The sequence below is a fragment of the Thalassophryne amazonica genome, chromosome 8 (genome assembly GCF_902500255.1).
Source record: "Thalassophryne amazonica chromosome 8, fThaAma1.1, whole genome shotgun sequence".
NCBI lineage: Eukaryota > Metazoa > Chordata > Actinopteri > Batrachoidiformes > Batrachoididae > Thalassophryne > Thalassophryne amazonica.
The window spans coordinates 100,463,120-100,480,742 of record NC_047110.1 but is presented as its reverse complement, the minus strand read 5'-3'; the positions used below and the strand labels follow the sequence as shown (position 1 = coordinate 100,480,742).

At 47.7% G+C, this 17,623-nt stretch overlaps 1 protein-coding gene across 1 annotated transcript in view; it reads left to right on the top strand.

Moving 5' to 3' along the window:
• The first annotated feature begins 974 nt into the window (after positions 1–974).
• The window catches only part of mical3a (microtubule associated monooxygenase, calponin and LIM domain containing 3a), a 188,851-nt gene continuing 172,202 nt past the window's right edge, over positions 975–17,623 (top strand). The window contains 1 exon segment of the mRNA XM_034177077.1: positions 975–1,234. The gene's annotated coding sequence lies outside the window, so the exon portion shown is untranslated.

Below are 17,623 nucleotides of genomic sequence, written 5' to 3'. Positions count from 1 at the left end.
GTATTTATTGAGGGGAAAAAAGAGTGTGTTCCCCCACTATGCCACATTTTAGGGAATTGCTGGCATTAATTTTTGCCAGGAAAAAATTTTTAGTCAGATGAAAATTTATTGCTTTAACCCATAGACAAGGACTACTGAGGCAGATAGAAACAGAGGAATGAGAGAGAGGAAATGACTAAGACAAAAGCTGGGATAGAATGTGAAAAATAGGAACAGATGACAAAACCACAACCACAACACAAAACTGCACTCCAGTCATCATCTATCTCAGTGACAGATATCTGAAGCTTTTGTACAACAATCATTTCCACATAAATTCAGCATTATTACATAATAAAAGATAGAGGAAGCGATCAGAGCGCCGCAGCTACACGAGCTGCTAGCTGATGCGTTCACTGCACAATGGTCATTTCAAAGCGTCAACTTGTATCGCATAGTTTCTGTTTAAAACTGACTTTAGAATGATTTAAGAGGTTTTACCTTTATCATCTGAGGGTTAATAATCCCATCAATCCATTTGATCGCTTTGGGTGAAGAGAGTCAGTCTCAAACGAGCTGCTGTGGTCTGAAATGACACATGCACAGTGGAGGCAGGGCGGACCAGTTTTTAGGGGTGGACTTTTCGGTCTGCGACACCGGATGTCATGCTGAGTTCACGTCCCCAGTGGGAGGAGGTGTTTGATCCCAACTAACTATGTTTAATCGTGAAGTGATTTTTGCACAGTATGACCCCTTTAATACTGATTCTCCTCAAACACTGCTCCACTTTGAGATGCTTTCTGTCCTCATGCTAGCATTTGTAGGTTGATGTTTCTGTTTCTTTTGCTTTTGCTCCACCTTGTGAGGTCCAGACCCCAACCCACCCACTATAATCCTTGTGTTTTCTTCCGTTTTATCTGAGTACAGCCTTGCAGACCACAACAGGAGAACAGCAGGGATTAATCTGGATCATGAAGCTAAGTAGTGCCTGTATGTCTGGCCTGTAGGAGGAGAGGACCAGAAGGATAATGAGGGGGTTTGAGGAAGCTGTCATCCACTGAAGGAGGAGCCTGAGCCCACTGACCTTGAGGGAGGAGGGAGGAGAGCAGCCGAGTGCTGACAGAGTTCCAGCACTGCAGATCTCTGTGTCTTCAGCTGTCCTCGCTGAAAGACACGCAGGGCGAGGGAGGAGACGTCCACAGTCCTTTGAACAACTGCTTCAGGAGGGAAGGAGAACGCTCTGCCACAGTGATCAGTAAGTGTCATCTGGCGGTGAGCGTGCGTGCATGCGGTGCCGTGCGTGTTTTGGTTTGGTCTCACTGAGCTGGAGCAGATCAGACCCTGTGCCTGAGCCACGGTGTGATCACTGTCTGCACGGTTGAGTTGTGTTGCTGCTGAGTGCAGGTGCACAGTGGATTGATGACAGGGAACGAAGCGAGTGCGTGCAGCAGGATGATGACAGCTGCTGCAGTGCTGCTGTGGCAGGACCCCCCCCCCCCCCACACACACACACACTGTTTCCCAGTGGTTTTTATTTATTTATTTATTTGTTTGTTTTTGTTTTTAATGCAACAGTCAGCACGCTGCAGCATAACCTCCGTCTGACCAAAACACACTGCAGCTCTGCAGCAGGAAAGGTCAGCAGAGGTCAACTCCTGTCACACGGAGGCACCATCAGAGTGGACGACTCGTTTTAGGATCATTTAAATTATCACTCACACACACACACGTGCACTCACCTGGATCCGTGTAATAACTGCAGCTGCAGAATCACCATCAGCACCCCGAACGGGTTCACGTCATCCAGAGGCCACAGCAGCATCGGTTACTTTGGCTCCAGAAATGGGTCATTTTCTCTGATGCTGGCAACACAGGTGGAGCAGGAGGAGCAGGAGGAGGAGCAGGATGCTTCTTTGTGAGGTGAATTGCAGACCTCCAGTGTTGTCTATTTTCATAACAGCTGAAGGTTATTCAGGGATAACAATTAATATAGTTTGTGCTTGTGACTTTTTCTGCCCTACGTACTGCGGAACACAGTGTGCAATACCTAGAAGTATTGCACACTGTATTTGCTGCATTTGTATCATTGCAACAAGCTTAGAGATATTGCGCACAGTACAGTACTTACTGAATTTGTACCTTTGCAAAAAGCTTAGTATTGCACACAGTACTTGCTGTGTTACTATGTTTTCACAAGCTAAGAAGTACTACGCACAGTAGTTGCTGTATTTCAACCACTGCAACATGTTTCACTTCAGGTTTTGTATGCTTACACAAACTCTTTTGTCCGGTGCCGCGGTGTCACCTGCCTCCCCGTCAGGCTCAACTGTATCACTGCACAGTGTGACATTGTTCAGTGCTGTGTCGTGCTGTGCTGAGGAGGACGCAGCCCTCATGTGATGTTGGAGAGGACGCTGAATAGCTGTCATTCATATGAATTGGTTGTTTTTGCTCAGCAGCTGACTTCAGACGCCTGCCAGCTGTCACCAAAGTCACGTTGCATGTTTGTTCTGCAGGTCGAACAGTGTGGTCAGGTGACTACAAATCATGCACACACACAATCACATCACAGGTCGGCTGCCTGTGGTGTACCTCAAGGCTCTGTATTAGGGTAACTTCTGTTCTCTTTGTGTGTTCTCTTTGATTCATTTTATCTGGAGACATCACAGTATTATTTCAACTGACATAGGGCCCTATCTTCATGATTTATAACACACAGATTAAAGCACATTTGATATTTTGTCATTACCCATAATTTAAGATATCGCTACGCAACTGTCCACACACAGGAACTCATTGAATGAGATGTAGCTTGGTGGTGTTCTCTTTCATTGGAGTAACTTGGTTTCTTTCCTTGAGTACTCAAACAAAAATACACTGAAAAGGCGTTATCAGTAGGTGCAGTTTTCCTTACTTACAGTCCACGAAGCTTTGGCATTCTTAGGACAGCCATATTCCTAAAAAACAAAACAAAACTGAAATATAGCATTGAAAATGTGAATTCACAAATATACAGACACAAACTGGAACCCTTTCAATGGTTTTGCCTGCATGAACTGTTGCTTAGGGAACAGAAGTGGGAGGTTTTCCACTGAGGAAATGGATATGTGCACAAAGTGTGGCGGTGCATGAGCAGATTCTCCATGGGATCAGAAGGTCCCTGTGACAATGAATCCGTTGAGTGCTTTGTTTCTGCAGTACCACCTTCAGCTCTGTCCAGCCCACCACCTCCACGTCCCAGCAGGCGCAGACTGCACCCGCTGTGAACGGGCCTGTTTTGGTGCTCTTTGGTGCTTTATGCAGGAGGAGGTTTGCATTTAAACATTTCATTTTTAGCAGTTTAACAATTTTGAAAAAGCTGCTGCGTAACATAAAACATTCTTTGTAGAAATTTATGCTTTATCTCACTTTAAATAGTGATTGTGAGCGCCTTTAACATGGTCAGTTATGTCATCTTAATGATGAAATGATTTTCAGTTGGTATGGATAAACAGCTGGAACCATGAACATTTCAGGTTCCCTTTTTTCTTCTGTGCTTCTAACAGTGTTGTGCTTATACAGAAAAAAAATGTAGACGAGAGAGTAAGTTTTGCCAGCTTCTGTAACCAATAACTTAAAAAACATCAAATACTATCTTCTTGTAACTCGCTCAGTTAAAAGAGCGTAATGGTGATGACATGATTAGATGTATCCAACTTTGATGCACCAGATCAATAAAAAAAAAAAAATCAACTTTCTTTTACGTGTATGGTATCCCGTAGACATATCTACCACCTGCTGGCTGGTTCACCTGTATCAGTTAACATGTTAAGCTAGCAAATACCTGCAGGTGGGCAAATACCTGACAAAATATACAACAGGATGAGAAATTCAAATAAGACTTGAAGAACAGATAGAATGTGCAACTGGGGATGTCACCAAAATGTTTTGTCTGTGCCGAAAATTAGTGATGGCAAACGTGAACCACTGTTCTGGAACATTTTGAACCCTTTGCAACAACTATGTTTTGGAATGCTGTTCTGGAGTGCGTCTCAAAGGGACGATATCACATGCTGTGCTAACTGAGGTCTTATTACATCGCTACAGTAAATCGCTACAGTAAGCGCTGTGCACTAGCACGTATGTTGTTTGTTTTACAGGATGGGATGTTGTTGGGTTTTGATGTAAGTCTTACTTATATCTTCGCTGAACCTTTTTATTGTTGCCTGACGGTTGCGAGGTGACTGCAGTTTTTCTTGCTAGTGGCTCTAAACAGCATCCCGTCTGTACAGGAAGACACTGTGTGGACTTCCTGCTGTAGACTGAAACATGCAGAAACTACCAAGTGGGTCTGGGAGCAAGCCATGCGTTGCCACAGTAACCATACTATGGAGCCACCTTTCATCCTGGAAGCAACTGACCAGGCAGACAACTGGTGCATCCCCACCTCTCAAACATAACCATCTATGCTGCAGCCAGGTGACAGGTGGGCATGTCGTTGGTCTTCTGCAGCTACTCAACACTGAGACACCTGCCTACTGGATCATGCACCACATGGCCAAAATATTCAAGATGCAATCGATATTCCTCATCTGAGGCTCCCTCAGTAACCGTTTGTTTGACTGAAGGTCATTCCAGCGGCACCCAAAGATCGTCCTGAAAGACCTGGTACCAAAAACATCATATCGTGGCCTTAGGTCACTGTTAAAACTCCAAATCTCACAACCACAGGACGCACCTGGACCATCAAGACTTGAACCTTTGTTCTCCTGCACAAAAGTACATAAAACACCCGCTGTGGCTGAGTTGGATTCCAGCAGATCATTCACGCAGGGTCAGGAGCGATCAGACAGAGAAAACCCACTTTGACAGTGTTCGAATCCACATCTCCACACTTGGACTTCTTGGCACCAGCTGCTCTCAGTCCATCCTGCCACATGTGCAGTGGGAACCTTCTTCATGTTGGGAAGGTGTCGTAGCACGGACCCACAACAGGGGGCGCAAATGAACGGACAATGAGTAAGCCAAAAGGTAACAATTTAATGTTGTGATATTACACAACGAAACGTGTCTTAATATTCACAGTCAATAAACACCAGGTGACGTGTGGGCAGGCTCGAAGATAGAAGACGCCCGACGAGAGAGAAGCCGCGTCCCACACGGCCTCCACCACCAACGGCCTGAAGAACACCGGAGCCGCCAAGTCCCGAGTCCCCAGGTGGCCTCTGTCTTCGGCTGTCGACCCTGGTACTGCTGGCAGAAAACAGAAAGATGATGTGTGAGTGTGAGTCCGCACACTCAGTAATTAACAGTCCAAACACAGTTGGGAGGAAGCACCTCCACCTCCAACCTAGGAACACACTAGCAGCTCCTGGAACCACTTATCTGGATGGAGTGAGAGGCGAAGACGTCGCTTCTCTCACTGACCGCCAACCCAGTTGAAAGGGCACCACAGGACAACGGCTGCAAACAGATCAGACGTAAGTCACAGTTTAAATTCAGCAGAGAAATTACCTTAGTACTGGTAGTCGATTTCTCGGCGGGGAGGTGGAGTTGCAGTCCGGCTTATATGGTGGTGTAGATGAGTGACAGCTGGAGTAATGAGTGACAGCTGTCACTTCCTCTGGGTCTGGCGCCCTCTCGTGCTTGGAGCCCGCACTCCAAGCAGGGCGCCCTCTGGTGGTAGTGGGCCAGCAGTACCTCCTCTTCAGCGGCCCACACAACAGGACCCCCCCCTCAATGGGCGCCTCCTGGCGCCCGACCAGGCTTGTCCGGGTGTCGTCTGTAGAAATCGGCCAGGAGGGCCGGGTCCAGGATGAAGCTCCTCTTCACCCAGGAGCGTTCTTCAGGTCCATACCCCTCCCAGTCCACCAGATATTGGAACCCCCGGCCCTTACGACGGACGTCCAGGAGCCTGCGGACCGTCCAAGCAGGCTCCCCGTCGATGAGCCGGGCAGGAGGCGGAGTAGGTCCAGGTGCACAGAGGGGCGAGGTGTGGTGTGGCTTAATACGGGACACGTGGAAGACAGGGTGGATCCGCAGTGAAGCTGGGAGTCGGAGCTTCACTGCGGCCGGGTTGATGATCTTGAGGATGGGGAATGGTCCGATGTACCTGTCCTTTAATTTGGGTGAGTCCACACAGGGGGGGATGTCCTTTGTTGACAGCCACACCTCCTGCCCGGGCTGGTACGTGGGGGCCGGGGAACGTCGGCGGTCCGCATGGGTCTTGGCCCTCGTCCGGGCCTTTAACAGGGCAGAGCGGGCGGTCCGCCACACCCGGCGGCACCTCCTGAGGTGGGCCTGGACCGAGGGCACACCGACCTCTCCCTCCACCAGCGGGAACAATGGGGGCTGGAACCCCAAACATGCCTCAAAAGGGGAGAGGCCGGTAGCAGACGAGACTTGGCTGTTATGGGCATACTCGATCCAGGCCAGATGGTGACTCCAGGCCGCCGGGTGCGCGGAGGTGACGCAGCGAAGGGCCTGTTCCAACTCCTGGTTAGCCCGCTCTGCCTGGCCGTTGGTCTGGGGGTGGTACCCGGACGAGAGACTCACGGTGGCCCCCAGCTCCTTACAGAAACTCTTCCACACCTGCGAAGAGAACTGGGGACCACGATCTGATACAATGTCCGATGGTATCCCATGCAGCCGCATGACGTGGTGGACCAGGAGGTCTGCCGTCTCCTGGGCTGTCGGGAGCTTCGGGAGGGCCACGAAGTGGGCCGCCTTGGAGAACCGGTCCACTATCGTGAGAATAACGGTGTTGCCCTGGGACGGCGGGAGGCCCGTGATGAAGTCCAGGCCGATGTGAGACCAGGGGCGATGAGGCACTGGCAGGGGTTGGAGGAGTCCCGTCGTCCTCCGATGGTCTGCCTTGCCCCTGGCGCAGATGGTACAGGCCTGGACGTAGTCCCGGACGTCGGTTTCCAGGGACGCCCACCAGAAGCGCTGCTGGACTACTGCCACGGTCCTACGCACTCCGGGATGACAGGAGAGCTTGGACCCGTGACAGAAGTCCAATACGGCAGCTCTTGCCTCTGGTGGGACGTACAGTCTGTTCTTGGGGCCAGTTCCCGGGTCCGGGCTCCTTGTCAGGGCCTCCCGGACGGTCTTCTCCACGTCCCAGGTAAGGGTGGCCACGACAGTGGACTCGGGGATGATGGTCTCGGTGGGGTTCGACAGCCCCGCTTTGGCTTCTTCTTCGTGCACCCGGGACAATGCATCTGGTTTTTGGTTCTTGGTCCCGGGGCGATACGTGATCTGGAAGTCAAAGCGCCCGAAGAACAGAGACCAGCGGGCTTGCCTGGGGTTCAGCCGCTTGGCGGTCCGGATGTACTCCAGGTTCCGATGGTCCGTGAAAACCGTGAAGGGCAACGATGCCCCCTCCAGCAGGTGTCTCCACTCTTCAAGAGCCTCCTTCACCGCAAGAAGTTCCCGATTGCCGACGTCATAGTTCCGTTCAGCTGGGGTCAACCTGCGGGAATAAAAGGCACAAGGATGGAGGACTTTATCAGCCTCCACGCTCTGGGACAGCACGGCTCCTATCCCTGAGTCAGAGGCGTCCACTTCTACTATGTACTGGCGATCAGGATCAGGCTGCACCAGAACTGGTGCAGTCGAGAACCGACGTTTCAACTCCTGGAACGCGGCTTCACACCGATCCGACCAGGCGAAGGGGACCTTGGTGGAGGTCAGGGCAGTCAGGGGGCTAACTACCTGACTGTAACCTTTAATAAACCTCCTGTAGAAATTTGCAAAGCCTAGGAACTGCTGTAGTTTCCTGCGGCTTATCGGTTGGGGCCAATCTCTCACCGCCGCAACCTTAGCCGGATCAGGGGCGACGGAGTTGGAGGAGATGATGAACCCCAGGAAGGACAAAGAAGTGCGGTGGAACTCGCACTTCTCGCCCTTCACAAACAGCCGGTTCTCCAACAACCGCAGTAGGACCTGACGTACATGCTGGACATGGGTCTCAGGGTCCGGGGAAAAGATGAGTATATCGTCCAGATATACGAAGACGAACCGATGCAGGAAGTCCCGCAAGACGTCATTTACCAAAGCTTGGAACGTCGCGGGGGCGTTAGTGAGGCCGAACGGCATGACCAGGTACTCAAAATGACCTAACGGGGTGTTGAATGCCGTCTTCCATTCGTCTCCCTTCCGGACCCGAACCAGGTGGTACGCGTTTTCTAAGATCCAATTTTGTGAAAATTCGGGCTCCATGCAGGGGCGTGAACACTGAATCCAACAGAGGTAACGGGTATCGGTTGCGAACCGTGATCTCGTTCAGCCCTCTGTAATCAATGCATGGACGGAGTCCGCCGTCTTTCTTGCCCACAAAAAAGAAACCAGCACCCATCGGGGAGGTGGAGTTCCGGATCAGCCCGGCAGCTAAGGAGTCCCGGATGTAGGTCTCCATTGATTCGCGTTCCGGACGTGAGAGGTTGTACAACCTACTGGACGGGTACTCAGCGCCCGGGACCAAATCGATGGCACAATCATACGGTCGTGCGGGGGAAGAGTGAGTGCCAGATCTTTGCTGAAAACGTCAGCAAGATCGTGGTACTCCCTTGGCACCGCCGATAGATTGGGGGGAACTTTGACCTCCTCATTAGCCGTGGTGCCGGGAGGAACCGAGGATCCTAAGCACTCCCGGTGGCAGGTTTCGCTCCACTGCGTCACAACCCCAGACGGCCAATCAATCCGGGGATTGTGCTTCACCATCCATGGAAAGCCCAAAATCACTCGGGAGGTAGAAGGTGTTACATGGAACACTATCTCCTCCCTGTGATTCCCAGACACAACCAAAGTCACTGGTTGTGTCTGATGTGTGATTAATGGAAGCAGGGTGCCATCTAGTGCTCGCACCTGCAATGGTGCCGGCAGAGCCACCAGAGGGAGCCCTACTTCCTTTACCCATCTGCTGTCCAGCAGATTCCCTTCAGACCCTGTGTCTATCAGTGCTGGGGCATGAAGGGTTAAATCCCCACAAAGGATTGTTACTGGGATTCGTGCAGATTTGCGGGGTTTTCCCGCGTGCGTGTTATGACCCACCCTTAGCCCAGTTTCTAAGGACGGGCGTTGTAGATTGACCGTTTTAGGGCAGTCCTTCTGCATGTGCTCGCAAGAGCCGCAGACAAAACACTCCCCGCGGGCCAGCCTCCTTTGTCTGATTTTTGATCTTAATTTGGCCCTGCTCGTGTCCCTAGCCTCCTCAGCAGGGGGAGCCGTAGCCACACGGAGCTCTCTGGCAGTGAAGCGTGGGGACGAGGTCACCTTGTCGGAACCGGAAGGGGGAGGGACGGCTCGTGCCCGGTCACGCCCCCCGGCCTGCTCCCGACGATGCTCATTTAAACGGTTGTCTAAACGTATAACTAAATCGATCAGCCCGTCGAATTCCCGCGGTTCATCCTTGGCCAGTAGGTGCTCCTTAAGGACCGGGGACAGTCCATTTACAAAGGCGGCGCGGAGCGCAACGTTATTCCAGCCGGACCTCGCTGCCGCGATGCGGAAGTCGACTGCATACTCGGCTGCGCTACGGCGCCCCTGTCTCACCGACAGCAGCACGCTCGAAGCGGTCTCGCCTCTGTTGGGATGATCAAACACTTGTTTGAATTCCCGTACGAACCCAGTATAAGACGTTAGGAGCCGTGAATTCTGCTCCCAAAGCGCCGTAGCCCATGCGCGTGCCTTTCCTCGAAGCAAATTAATAACATAAGCCACCCGGCTAGCGTCTGATGCGTACATGACGGGGCGCTGTGAAAAGACGAGCGAACACTGCATGAGGAAGTCCGCGCACGTCTCGACACAGCCCCCGTACGGTTCCGGAGGGCTTATGTATGCTTCAGGGGACGGTGGGGGGGTTCGTTGAACGACCAGTGGAACGTCTGATACGGGCCCAGGACCAGCCAGAGGAGTGGCTGCAGCAGCACCCTGGCGGTGAGAGCCTCCACCCTCCGATTAAGGAGGACACTCTGCTCGGTCACTAATTCTAACCGGGCCTTGAAGGCGGTTAAGATCTGCTGCAGCTCACTCAACCCGCCTCCCGCTGACGCCTGCGCTCCTGGCTCTTCCATTGGCCGTTCAAGCTGGAGTTGACGCCCCTCGGAGTCCATGACGATGGCCGAGAAATCCTGTTGGGAAGGTGTCGTAACACGGACCCACAACAGGGGGCGCAAATGAACGGACAATGAGTAAGCCAAAAGGTAACAATTTAATGTTGTGATATTACACAACGAAACGTGTCTTAATATTCACAGTCAATAAACACCAGGTGACGTGTGGGCAGGCTCGAAGATAGAAGACGCCCGACGAGAGAGAAGCCGCGTCCCACACGGCCTCCACCACCAACGGCCTGAAGAACACCGGAGCCGCCAAGTCCCGAGTCCCCAGGTGGCCTCTGTCTTCGGCTGTCGACCCTGGTACTGCTGGCAGAAAACAGAAAGATGATGTGTGAGTGTGAGTCCGCACACTCAGTAATTAACAGTCCAAACACAGTTGGGAGGAAGCACCTCCACCTCCAACCTAGGAACACACTAGCAGCTCCTGGAACCACTTATCTGGATGGAGTGAGAGGCGAAGACGTCGCTTCTCTCACTGACCGCCAACCCAGTTGAAAGGGCACCACAGGACAACGGCTGCAAACAGATCAGACGTAAGTCACAGTTTAAATTCAGCAGAGAAATTACCTTAGTACTGGTAGTCGATTTCTCGGCGGGGAGGTGGAGTTGCAGTCCGGCTTATATGGTGGTGTAGATGAGTGACAGCTGGAGTAATGAGTGACAGCTGTCACTTCCTCTGGGTCTGGCGCCCTCTTGTGCTTGGAGCCCGCACTCCAAGCAGGGCGCCCTCTGGTGGTAGTGGGCCAGCAGTACCTCCTCTTCAGCGGCCCACACAACACTTCACCCAGATCAGGTTTATGGAAAGTCTTTTTCAGCGTGGCTGGTTACTCGGGGTGTGGTTAAAGTGTGTTTAATTCCTGCCTTCAGCAAATTCTTCCCCAGGAAGTGAGGAGTGATTTAATTCCAGGGTGCACGGCTTTACTTGCTTCTGTTTGTCCCACGCCGGACGCACACCTAACAGCAGCCCTGAGCCCTGGTTTTGTTTAACTCTACCTGTCTGTCTTTGCCAGGAAACGTTCATAAGATCTGAGCACAAAAACAGAGTAGGACCAGTTGGAGGAAAATTGTGCATTTAAAATTTTGTCGTAAATTGTGTCAGCTTAAAGTTTTGCCCTCGTTTTTATGGCGTGCAGATGATTACAAGTGCAAACTGTTTCCTGGTGAAAATTACTGCTGGTTTTGGACAGAAAGTTAAAGTCTGTTCTTAAGAAGCAGACAAGAAGATCTCTAGTTGTTGTTTTCTTAAAGGTATTTAAAAAGATACACAGCATAAAAGTCACAGCTGCTATGTGGAAGGATCATCGATCAAAGATGGATTTTGTTCATGTGCTGCTACATACAGTGTTTAATCAGTTTAACACAGAATTATGTGCCAGTTGCTCCTGTTGTGATGGTCATAGACGTTCAATAAGAGCAATAAGAGATATGTCTCAATATTACATCTGTATGAGTTCATCTGCAGATCCCAGACTTTCCTTTGATTCAATGTAATTCTGCTTTTTTAATGGTTATGACATGGAGCTGATGGTGTGTATTTACAGTTTTTTTTTTTCTCTACAGCAGGTCTTTGTTTGACCATCTGTAGCGTGTGTGAGGTAATATTTTTGGTTCTATATGCAAAATAAATCAGAGTTTTGATCCAATTTTTAGCAAACGTGGTGGCGTGCCTGATGATCATCCAACAACAAAGTCATTTGATTTTTGAAGAATATTACACTCAACAAAAATATAAACGCAACACTTTTGGTTTTGCTCCCATTTTGTATGAGATGAACTCAAAGATCTAAAACTTTTTCCACATACACAATATCACCATTTCCCTCAAATATTGTTCACAAACCAGTCTAAATCTGTGATAGTGAGCACTTCTCCTTTGCTGAGATAATCCATCCCACCTCACAGGTGTGCCATATCAAGATGCTGATTAGACACCATGATTAGTGCACAGGTGTGCCTTAGACTGTCCACAATTAAAGGCCACTCTGAAAGGTGCAGTTTTATCACATAGCACAATGCCACAGATGTTGCAAGATTTGAGGGAGCGTGCAATTGGCATGCTGACAGCGTGTATTAAATGTTCATTTCTCTACCATAAGCCATCTCCAAAGGCGTTTCAGAGAATTTGGCAGTACATCCAACCAGCCTCACAACCGCAGACCACGTGTAACCACACCAGCCCAGGACCTCCACATCCAGCATGTTCACCTCCAAGATCGTCTGAGACCAGCCACTCGGACAGCTGCTGGAACAATCAGTTTGCATAACCAAAGAATTTCTGCACAAACTGTCAGAAACCGTCTCAGGGAAGCTCACCTGCATGCTCGTCGTCCTCATTGGTGTCTCGATCTGACTCCAGTTCGTCGTCATAACCGACTTGAGTGGGCAAATGCTCACATTCGCTGGCATTTGGCACGTTGGAGAGGTGTTCTCTTCACGGATGATGCAGAGGAAGATGTGTTGCACTGCATGAGGCAAATGGTGGTCACACCAGATACTGACTGGTATCCCCCCCCAATAAAACAAAACTGCACCTTTCAGAGTGGCCTTTTATTGTGGGCAGTCTAAGGCACACCTGTGCACTAATCATGGTGTCTAATCAGCATCTTGGTATGGCACACCTGTGAGGTGGGATGGATTATCTCAGCAAAGGAGAAGTGCTCACTATCACAGATTTCAACTGGTTTGTGAACAATATTTGAGGGAAATGGTGATATTGTGTATGTGGAAAAAGTTTTAGATCTTTGAGTTCATCTCATACAAAATGGGAGCAAAACCAAAAGTGTTGCGTTTAGATTTTTGTTGAGTATATGTCAGGGTAGAAACTGCAGTCACAGTCGGAGATTCTACAAACCCTAAACTCTGATCTGAGTCTGGCTTTTGGGTTCCTGTGGAGAAATGTATTATTTCAGACTTTGTGCCTCATCTAGAACCAAGTCCATAAAAACCCAGCAGTCCAGATCAAATGCCTACACGAAACACTTTTAGGGCTTCTTTGAGGTCACGTTTCACTTTTGGGATGATTGGAATTGTTGTGGTTTTTACATTCTTTGCTTCCACCATGCAGCACATTTTCCTTTTTTAATTTTGTGTGCATGCAATCATTTAGCACCTTTCTTAGAATAGTTTCAAATCAAGTCTTTTGAATCTCTAACATTTATGCTTTAATCTGCACATTTCAAACTACAACCCCAGTTACAATGAAGTTGGAACATTGTGTAAAATGTAAATAAAAACAGAATACAATGATTTGCAAATCCTCTTCAACCTATATTCAGTTGAATACACCACAAAGACAAGATATTTAATTTTCAAACTGATAAACATTATTGTTTTTGTGCAAATATTTGTTCATTTTGAAATGGATACCTGCAACACGTTTCAAAAAAGCTGGTACAGTGGTATGTTTACCACTGTATTACATCACCTTCTAACAACACTCAATAAGTGTTTGGGAACTGAGGACACTAATTGTTGAAGCTTTGTAGGTGGAATTCTTTCCCATTCTTGCTTGATGTACGACTTCAGTTGTTCAACAGTCCGGGGTCTCCATTTTCGTATTTTGTGCTTTGTAATGCACCACACATGTTCAATTGGCGACAGGTCTGGACTGCAGTCAGGCCAGTCTAGTACCCGCACTCTTTTACTACGAAGCCACGCTGTTGTAACACGTGCAGAATGTGGCTTGGCATTGTCTTGCTGAAATAAGCAGGGATGTCCCTGAAAAAGACATTGCTTGGATGGCAGCATGTGTTGCTCCAAATCCTGGATGTACCTTTCAGCATTGATGGTGCCATCACAGATGTGATGACACACCCCCATACCATCACAGATACTTGCTTTTGAACTATGTGCTGGTAACAATCTGGATGGTCTTTTTCCTCTTTTGTCCAGAGGACACAACGTCCATAATTTCCAAGAACAATTTGAAATGTGGACTCATCAGACCACAGCACACTTTTCCACTTTGCGACTGTCCATTTCAAATGAGCTCGGGCCCAGAGAAGGTGGTGGTGTTTCTAGATGTTGTTGATGTGTTGTCTTTTGCTTTGCATGGTAGAGTTTTAACTTGCACTTGTAGATGTAGCGAAGAACTGTGTTAACCGACAATGGTTTTCTGAAGTGTTCCTGAGCCCACGCGGTAAGATCCTTTACACAATGATGTTGGTTTTTAATGCAGTGCCGCCTGAGGGATCGAAGGTCACGGGCATTCAATGTTGGTTTTCGGCCTTGTCGCTTACGTGTAGAAAGTTCTCCAGATTCTCTGAATCTTCTGATTATATTATGGACTGTAGATGATGGAATCCCTAAATTCCTTGCAATTGAACACTGAGTGGTGATCAAAGTGGTGATCCTCGCCCCATCTTTGCTTGTGAATGGCTGAGACTTTTGGGATGCTCCTTTTATACCCAATCATGACACTCACTTGTTTCAGGTTAGGTGTTCTTTGAGCAGTCATCAACTTTCCCAGTCTTTTGTTGCCCCGTCCCAACTTTTTTTAAATGTGTTGCAGGCATGCATTTCAAAATGAGCAAATATTTGCACAAAAACAATAAAGTTTATCAGTTTGAACATTAAATATCTTGTCTTTGTGGTGTATTCAGTTGAATATAGGTTGAAGAAAATTTTAAAATCATTGTATTCTGTTTTTATTTACATTATACACAATGTCCCAACTTCATTGGAATTGGGGTTGTAAAATGACTGTGATTCTGGACGTGTGTTTAATCTTCAGGGCTGATTATGGAGAGAATTAAATCCAGATTCTTCAGTCTTGACGTCTGAAAAGTAAATTCACACATTTTTCACACCTTGATGTTACTGACATTCAAAGCATTCCAGCTTCTTCACAGAATGAATTTATGGGGTGTGTATTCCAGAAGGTATCCAAAACCTCTCATGCATTGAATGCCCCAGTCTGATAAAGTTCTGCTGCTTCAAATATGAAATGACTGTCATTTTTTTTCCAAAAACAATAATGTATTTATGCTTTTGTATTCTTGCCGCTGCTGCCAAAGAGTGAGGTTTCCACACCCATGTGAGAATGGCGCTGTGCCGGTCTTTGCTCTCATATGGTCTAAATATCTGGAATACAAATCACGCCACAAACCCCTGTTGAGATAAAAACATGCGGTGTATAACTGAAAGACAGACTCCATATCAATGCTGAGGCATATCTGAACTTGAACTCAGTTGATGCGGGAAAGTGCAAATAACTTGAATAAATAGGATTTATTCTGGAGCGATTTCAGTTTTATTTAGCTCTTCCTTGACTCAAAGTTATACCTTTCCACCAAATATGTTGCTGTTTGTTCAAGATACAAGTATCAGATCTGAGACCATGCAACCCCTAGTGGTCCACGAGTATATTGGTAAAACTTAAACTGTTTAGAAATGGCTTCAAAGTCTAATAGATAATAAAACACTGTTGGAGTAATAAGCAGACCTATTGTTTTTTGTTTTTTTGTTTTTTTTTGGGGGGGGGGTGGTAAGGCCCTGCCACACCTTGACAATTTAGTCAGTGTAAGTAAAAATGCTAGCATGTGTCTAATTACTTGGCGTATTACGATGTACTATATCAGCGTGCTTCAACGTGCTCTTAACCTATACAAAACTTAGCCATAGCTTATTAGATATGCGCCACTGTATGCCAGCGTTTTTAATATGGGCGGCATACACTGGCTAAATCATCAAGGTGTGACAAGAATGTTAGGTGGTCCATCAGATTTCTTTTACTGGAGAAATGGTTCTTGGTCTGAAAACGTTTGAGAAACACTGGTCTAGCTTTCAGAGAGGCTCAACAATGTCTGTAAAACTCAAGCTGTTGAAGAACAATGCATTCATGGGTTGTAAAAGTGACTGAATGTTATCAGATATTTGGTGTTTTGTGTGTATGTATAAGGACAACATAAACATAAGGATTTTTCAACATCTTCTGTCCTAACACCTTTTTGAGGACAGAATTGGACGGGTTCCGTCAGGCCACTTTGAAAGTAAATGTCAGCATAAAGGTGAGGGCCTCGTCCGGCCCTCCTCCCATGAGGTGACCACTGCTGATTTAGACCCTGATAGTGTATAACTCAGTAAACTGTTAATTATATCTGATGTGAGCAAAGATTTAAAGTGGGATTCTGAAAAAAGCCATCAGGTGAGTTTACTGTACTGTTTGATTTCAGGCAGACAGCAGAAGACTTTTCCTCCACATGTGGATGTTTCCCACAGCACCGTGCTTCCCGTCCTGCCAGACTTTGTGCTGCATTCGTTCCTCACAAGTGCTCTTTGTGCCCACCACAGATCACATGTCACAATATTTGAACAGCTGCAGGCTTTAGTTTTGCATTTGTTCTTCTCTGCTCAGTGATCTGCCTGTCATGAGGGGAAGAGGTAAAGGAGAGAACAAGGCGATAAGGAGGATAGAGATTTAAATCTGGGTGGAAGTCAGTGTGAGCTTTATTTATTTATTTATTTTTTTGTAAATATTAGCTCACAATACAGCACAAAACTCAAGTGCAGACCAAAATCCTCCAGCTGCACTCAGGACTAAGTCCTAGGCCACCAAGCCCTGACAGGTCGGTGCTGAGCTGTGGATGCAACACCAATCCATCACCGGTTACTTCCCGAGCCAAGGATAGTACTAGTATTTACTGATTTTTTTACCCTGTGCACTCTACACACCACAATATAAATGGACAAGTAATAAATATACATAGTATGTGTGGATATGGTCTGGTTGTCTGCCTGGGTGGTTTTTATCATTTTGGGTGGTTCCGTGGTGTGATGGACGTGCACGGCTCCGGTGTCCGTCCTGACCTGCTGTACTGAGTAAGCATTTTTCCCAAAACTTGTCTCACGTATGGAGACATCGTGCTGTAGATGTGATGTACACACATTAGCGTGCCACTCAATATTATGGCCAAAAACCTTTTTTTTTTTTTTTTTTTTGAGTGGCACCCTAACGTGCATGTACTTGCAAGTATTAAGTATATAGCTGTAATTCCACCTGCAAAAATGGATTCCTCAGTGGTATGATCTGGATTTACATTGTGTTAAAAATAATGTAGCTGCCATGGTAAGTGATCATGTAGAGTGCAGTGACTTGAAGGAGACTTGCACTCAGGGTTCAGTGAGCCGCTGGAGATCTGTGGTCATGAAAACTGTCTTAGAGTTTCATATCTCACTAAAGGACAAGCTTACACACACACAAACACACTTTATATTATCCCTGTGAAGACTCTTACTGACACTAAGCCTCCACCATCAACAGATCCACATACCTGTAGTAAAATTCTAACTGTGCCTATAAAACCGAGTCTTATCAGACTGAGTGCAGCTGCAGTGTTGACGTTTTCTCCCAAAAACATGTCAGAACTGTCGCACCTTTAATTCACTGAGTGATTCACTGGTCATTTATTACTTCTGCCAACGGTGTTGGAGGAGGTTGTGAACAACCTGGAGCCCGCAATTTTTCATATATCATGATGAAATTTTTACTCAAGATTCATATCCTGACAGGCAAGAAGTGATTCAATTTTCAAGGTCATAGAGGG